Raw genomic sequence first — 8,059 nt, forward strand, 5'->3', positions numbered from 1 at the left:
GTTGTCTTTTGCATTGTACATAATGCTTTACAGTACTCTCCCCTTCTGGAATTGATTATTAACTCTAGAGGTATTGGAACCTTTCTGTTACACTTAACTACTTATGATCCATATAATAATATAAACTTATGTGAAGAAACAATGGGCTGAGTCTTTTATGAAAGTACAGAGTCTCAGAGCCTCTCTCAATGTATTTTTCTTAATTTTCTGTTCACTATTCTCTCTGATGCCCTAAAGTCATTGAGTGGTTCTGATCTGTTAAAGGTGGAGTAGCTATTAGGTGCAGGCAAGAATTAGGGTGTCAGGGGTCAGTTTGATTCCAATGATTGAGTGAGGATGTCAAGTCTGAGGGGACTTAGGGAGGTTTGGTCATGAGAGGGTCAGGTCTAGGGAAGAATTGAGTTGTTTATTTGGGTGCAAGGTGGGGAAGGTATTGTCGGGTTCAAGCAGTGGTCAGGTCTGCTGCTAGTCCTGTTGGAGGATGTCAAATGTCCATGGAAACATAAGTGGTGAGCCATGTGTTCAGTTTATTTGTTATTCAAGGGTCTTTCATTGTTATAATACTTCCTGTTAATTATTGTCAAGTCATTGGCGCCCTCCAAAAGTTATGAATCTAATTCAGACTTGTGGACTTCTTTGGAGGTCTCCAAACACTGAATATTTGCCCCTTAGAAATTTCAATTCCTGAAACTCTACATGGTCCTAATGCACAACCCCTATCTCTGTGGCTGCAACAAGGATCTTCCTTTCAAAAGACCGAGTACAATTGATTCTCAGTGAATCTCCAACATCTAAATACACTTCATACCTTACCAACTTGTGGTGTGGTGGTAGTATTCCAATCTCTAGACCAGAAGTTTTGGGTTCAAGTCCCATCTGCTTCATAGATGTGTACTTACATCTTCGAACAAGTGGATTACAAAATATCTCCCATCATAATACAATAGTACTAAGTAATATTTAGCTGGGCTAAGCAGCTCTGAGAAGTCTTAGCAAAATACTGCAGATGCTGGAAATTTGAAATAAACGTAGAAAGTGTTGGAAAACTTGAGTTCCCATGCAAGATCATCACCCTGAAAATGTATAATAAAATCAGAAAATGCTGGAGGTCTGGCAGCAACTATGGAGAGAAAAATAGATTTAATGTGTCAAATCTATTACAACTCTTCAGAGATTCATATTCACAATCAGTGTTAATTTTGTTTCTATTCACTGCAATATTCAAACATGCCCATCCATTCTTAGAAAGATAGATATGACAGGACAAAATTAGCTACCAAAAAGTCTACAGAAATCCTTGTGATGATCTTTAAAAAGTGCTGAGACATGTTTAGTGGCATATTTGCATGAGTAATTCAAGCCTCACAACGTATTGCAATTGGAATAATTAATCATTTTAAGGCCCTTGAGGGTAGGTTCAGTTGTGCTGTAATTGCACAATTGCAAAATTTATTTTTGAATATTGTACAATTTGTTGGAATGTGTGCTGGTGATTAGAAACACTGGGTTGAAAATTATTTGTCTGACCAAGGATGCATCTCAGAATCAAAGAGGATAAGTTTATTTAGTTCTGAGTGCCTTCCAATTCATTTATCATTGTTGTATTTTGCTGCACTCTCTTTATTTCTCTTCACCAGGGACCTATCCTTGAGCAAAAATAACCATCAGTGATACCTGCACTGCAGCAAAAAAAACCTCATTTCCATACTTTGGCACTATGCCAACTGACAAAGCAGAAACTGATGTATTACAAATGAATATTAAAATCCAAGTCCTGATGCTGATTATTTCTCAGTGTATGGTACAGTCAGCAACATTGTGTAGGTTGTAAAAGATATAAAGGTCGTTATTACTCAGCATGGTTCTATTTAGAAAGCTTTAATTTTGGAATTTCTCAAACTTTCCACTGACTAAAATAAACTGAAGGGTCATATCTTAATTCTAGGAAGGGAGGGATGTGCTAACTACCTCTGGAAACAGTGAAGTGACAGCCACATCGGGGTTGCTTAATGATGAAGTAGGCTGTTTAACAAGTCCACTTTGGTACTCTGTGACTTCGTCCCAGTTTTAATAAAATGAGTAAGACTTTCTAGCCCAGAAGCCCCATTAAAAAAAATGGACAGCATTAATTTTGGGTTGAAACATGTCAAGTGATATTGATGCCATACAGGTCAGGCAATAACCATATTCAGAGAGAGATTCTAACCAACTCCTCATTGTATTTCATGACATTACTATCAGTAATTCCACACTATCAATATTGTGATCTGAAACTTGGATCATCCACACAAACATTGTGACTGCAAAACTATGCCAGATGCTGCTTTGTACGTGGCAAGTGATTGACATCCCAATTCCCAAAGTCTTCCCGCCATTGGAAAAGCCCAAATTCGGAATATGATGGAGTAGTCTTCATTTGCCTGATGAGTGCAGTTCCAACAACACTCAAGTTCAAAACCATCCAGAATAAAGCGGCCTCTTTGATTGACACCCCATCTACCACTTTTAATCTTACGCCCTGAACCACCAGTACAATATGACTGTAGGGTGTACCATGTACAAGACACACAGCAACAACTCCCTAAGACTTCAATGGCAACTCTCAAATCTGTGATCATTAACATCCAGTAGGATAACGGTAGCAGACAATTAGGAACACTACTGATTCTTATGCAAATTGCACAACATCCTTGCACAAGTATATTGCCATTACAGTCAGTTCTGATATAAATCGATAGCCCCGTTCTCATGCAATCTTGCATTATAAGAAAGTCACACAATAGCCTTGCCATTTTAACTAATGGGGTCGAAACCTTGTTATAGTCAATATGGGTAAGGAAAGGTTACATTCTAAAAATAACATTCTAAATTCTTCAATTACGTTAAAGCCAATTCACGTTGAAGAAACGTGTTTTGGCAGAACTGACTCTACTTCATTGTCAATGAATCAAAATTTTCTATTTAAGTGCACCATAGGAGAACCTTACACAAGACTGCAACAGTTCAAGAAGGCAGTTTGGAACCGTTGTCTCAAGTACAATTGAGACGAAACAATAAGTGCTGATATCAGAATGCCACAACTCAAGAATTAATTTTTGAAAAAAACTGTGCACAAGTTGTTGTTTCAGTTTGCATACTGTCTGTTTAAAAGATATCTTCTGACAATGAAACCATATACAAAAGTATGAAAGTTGATTTGGTTAAATTTATGCAATAGTGACAAATCAATGGTGTTCAAGTACATACTTTTCATTGCTAAATTTAAATGAATGCTTTTGTATAAGAAAAGTATTATTTTACCATGCAGTTCACACAATATTGTTCTACTTCGTGGTCTATGTCTTATGACAAAATGTTAGTTACTATATTTGAAATCAATTATTGTATGGACTCACTGAATTCTGAATATTTACCTGGCATGTTTGTACATTGAATGGAAATTGATTTTTCATTTTCTTTTATAACTCTAATGTGTCTCCTAAAATTAATTAGGCATTTTCTGTTACTAGGGATCTTTGTTTATACATTGAAATGACTAACTTGCCTTCTGTTAGATTTTAATATTGTTTTGCACCAAGACTAGACGCTAACGGATGATAACTTATATGTAGGATACAGATCTCCAATGGGAGTGTTTTTGGTGGGTCTAACACTGAACCTGCATCAATGTCCATCCATGTAAAATATATGGAGTCACCCTATATCCTTACCACATGGGTTATCATGCAACAGAAAATTACAACAAGTTAAAAATATTTTTGTGAGTATTTGTTCTTTATGATCACAGAAACCTAAGGAATAATTGATAGTTAGATATCATATGCAAGTTAACAAAATTATCAAATAAAAGTTATCTGTTATTAATGCTAGCTGCAGTTCCATTCATTTGCATTTTCAGACACATTAAGTTGATTATTTTCATGACAAAGTAAATTAATTTCATGAAAACGTTTGACTAAAATCCTTGGAATTCCAAGATATTAACATATCTTGTCCTCTCAAATGGCTAATACAACTACATTATGGCCAGTGGTAAATACACATTCCATTTGCAGTAACAAAGAAACCTCAGCACAATGGATGTCTCCAAGGCTTTTGTATACAAGAAAATATTCTGTGACATTCATAATTTCTGATTTGTCAGTCACACAGGAAAAGAATTCATGCTTTACCTTGCAGTTCTGGCTTTTACAAAAACCTTTATTGCACGAAGGCTCCAGCAAATCACATAATGCATTGCTTTGGATAGTCAAATGTTTAACACCGTTTAATGAAAAATATGTTCTGTTTTAATCACTGTTTAGAAAACACTGAATGTATTCATTCAAATATATTCATTTTGATGTACTCAACTGCTATTCAGGCTATAGATCACAATCCTAGTGTTGCCTTCAAAAACAAATTTGTGTAGGATGGACTCACCCTCAGGAAATTCTTATTTTTGGAGAGTTCTTTTGTACAGAAAAGCAACCCAGATGTATGTTATATAAGTGTGCATTGTTTGCAAATTCTGCCTTTGACTTGGAAAGGACAAGTTGTCAAGAACAGGGGAAAAATTTCAAACTTTTGAATCTGGCTTTTGATCTCTGAAATATAATACATATACGAATATTTGTTTATCATGTATTAATATATATTTGCCTGGCAGTCTTTTGAAACCGTTTGAATGCTTTGTGACAAACGATGCAACTGAGAAGAAACATTCTGGCTCCACATACCTACAATTATGATTTTTGATGTATAGTACATACAAAGTATATGACTCCAACAAGAAACAATCCATTCATCACCAGCTGATCTACAGTGACATCATCAGTGAGACAGCCTGAATATTAACATTTGCCATAAACCTAGCTGATGTGATGTACCAATAGTGTGATTTCAAGAACAACGGCTGAATATTCTTTGACAAGTGATTCAACTCTTGTTCCACTGACTCGCCTCCACTATGTGCAAGGTTCGCATCAGTTGTACAATGATATACAGACAATACATCTAGATAGTATATTTTGTACTATGCAACAACACTCAAGTATGGCACCATATAACTATATTTTATGAATAAACATCAAAACTATATCTAACTTGATAGAGATTCTTTGAGCTGCTCGCGACATGCATGTGAATAATCCACTTATATCTTCTGACTGCTAAGTGTTGACTCTTGTTATTTAACATTGCCCACTTAGTCTTTCAGCACCATCCAGCACAAAGCACTCTACATGGTTGGTGTTCCTGCCAATGAGCTCACTATATACCTCCTTCGTCACTAGCACATTGTGGTTACAGTTTGTACAAGGCACTGGATGAACTGCAGCAACTCACCAAGCTTGTTTTGACAGCATTTCCTGGCCTATAATATCTAAAACCAAGAAGGACAAGGGCAACAATGTAAAAGGAACACATAATTTGCAAATTTTGCTCAAAATCACATCAGCCTGACTGAGGAGGGAATTGATTAACCTTGAAGAGTGTGTTGAATGTTTAATCTTATGGGAGTAGTTTGATTGATAAAATTGATGCACTAAATTTAAAAGCAAAGTCAAATAGATTTGTTGCACTCAAACGAAGAAATATATCCCAGTATCTGTAGAGGAACTGATGTTTAGATTGCTATTTTGGAGTTGGATTAGATCAATCTTCTCATCACTATCATGTCTTAAATTGTGCCTGATATATAAAAGTCTGATATAGCAGAATCATTGCATCTAAGTAGTTTCTGAAAGTAATTCATTTTCGTTTTACTTTTATGAAAGTATAGAAAACAACAAAAGTTACCTCAGATTACAATGGGATCTTGATCAGATGGGACATTGGGCTGAGGAGTGGCAAATGGAGTTTAGATAAATGTGGGGTGTTGCATTTTGTGAAAGCAAGTCTTAGCAGAACTTATACACTTAATGGTAAGGCCCTAGGGAGTGTTGCTAAACAAAGAGACTTGAGTGCAGGTTCATAGCTCCTTGAAAGTAGAATCACAGGTAGATAGGATAGTGAAAAAGGCATTTTGTACACTCCTTTATTGGTCAGAGCACTGAGTACAGGAGTTGGGGAGGTCATGTTGCAACTGTACAGGATGTTGTTAGGCCACTTTTGGAATATTGCATGCAATTCTGGTCTCCTTCCTATCAGAAGGATGTTCTGAAACTTGAAAGGGTTCAGAAAAGATTTACAAGGATGTTGCGAGGGTTGGAGGATTTGAACTATAGGGAGAGGCTGAACAGGCCAAGGCTGTTTTCCCTGGAGCATCAAAGGCTGAGGGGGCGACCTTATAAAATCCTGAGGGGGCATGGATAGGATAAATAAACAAAATCTTTTCCCTGGGCTGGGTGAGTCCAGAACTAGAGGGCATAGGTTTAGGGTGAGAGGGGAAAGATATAAAAGGGTCCTAAGGGGCAACTTTTTCATGCAGAGGATGATGTGTTTATGGAATGAGCTGCCAGAGAGGAAGTGGTGGAGGCTGGTACAATTTCATTATTTAAAAAGCATCTGCATGGGTATATGAATAGGAAAGGTTAAGATAGATATGGGCCAAGTGCTGGCAGGAGGGTCTAGATTGGGTTGGGATATCTGGTTGGCATGGACGAGTTAGACCAGGGAGGCTGTTTCCGTGCTGTACATCTCCATGACTTTATGACTGATTACATATTCTGGAATAGTTCTTAAATAGACCTGCACAAGAATGTGTTATAATTTTTGATATCAAAATGATGCAATTTGATCATCTGTGTTCCCAGTTAAAAACACCAGGGGACATACAAGATCAAAGTCAAGCTTCCCAAAAATGTCCTTATCTAAAGCACCCAGAGCAGGTCGAGAACGGAGTTAGATACAGAATGAAGCTCCCTCGAGGTACAGTGTCCACATCAAACACTTCCAGGACAGGGACAGCACAGGGACCTATCTCAGTGATGTTGCAGTCAAATATTTGAAGGATAGGCATAATCCAAGCAGAGATGAAGAATTAAAGTCTGTCTAAACTGTCTCCTCAACACAGACATACAAAGACAAAGTCCTGAACTTTTGACTGATACAACAGAGGCATAGAGAACTAGTTAAAAATGTCAAAACTGGACAACAAAAGGCCTGTTTTCATACTGTAGATCACTATGACTCTATAGCAATGGATCATTCATCATCCTATAATTATTCATAAATGGTTTCTAAATGTATTATTTTCTAAGTTCAATGTAATTTTTAATTATTGTGTTTGTGTCCTTTCCTTTTACATACCATTCTTTCAGAAGTTTGAAGTGGAGGCGATGGCCTAGCAGTATTGTTGTTTGATTGTTAATCCACAGGCCCAGGTCATGTTCTGGGGACCATGGTTCAAATCCTGCCATGGCAGATAGATGGAATTTGAATTGAATGAAAGAAGAAAAAATCTGGAATTATGATGAACATGAATTGATTGTTGGAAAAACCCATCTTGTTCACTAATGTCCTTTATGGAAAGAAACTGCCACCCTCCCCTGATCTGGACTACATGTCACTCCAGACCCACAGCAGTGTGGTTGACACTTAACTGTTTTCTCGGCAATAAATGCTGGTCCAGCCAGTGACACCCTCATCCCGTGAATAAATACGAGGAAGAGTGGATTGCCATCCAATGGATAGGAAACAGCAATGACTTCTGACATTTTTTTTATACTTCTTAAATATTTTGTTGCATTATGAGATGGAATTTCGTCTTTTTCACTTATACAGAGTTATGAACAAAAATTAGGTTGCTATTTACTTTGAGTGCATTTTCTCAGACTGAGAAAGTGAGATTTTAGGAAAAAAATTTTATCTGTTATTTTCTGAACACTTCCATATGGTCAGCGTTTCCATTAACAGTTGAAAACCTTTTTCTTAAAAATAGTTTAAGACTGCAAAATATTGCATTCTGATCGTAATTGAGTTTGGATTGCTGGCAAAAAAATTATCGATACATTTCTACTACTTTGTTTTATGTTTCTACTCATATCCTAAGAAAAAAAACTGATCTGAAAATCTGAAATTTTAATAAAAGCTAGTAAACTATTTTGTTGTCAACAATTTCTTGTGTAATTATTAATCA

This window comes from Hemiscyllium ocellatum, chromosome 24 (assembly GCF_020745735.1).
Source record: "Hemiscyllium ocellatum isolate sHemOce1 chromosome 24, sHemOce1.pat.X.cur, whole genome shotgun sequence".
Classification (NCBI taxonomy): domain Eukaryota; kingdom Metazoa; phylum Chordata; class Chondrichthyes; order Orectolobiformes; family Hemiscylliidae; genus Hemiscyllium; species Hemiscyllium ocellatum.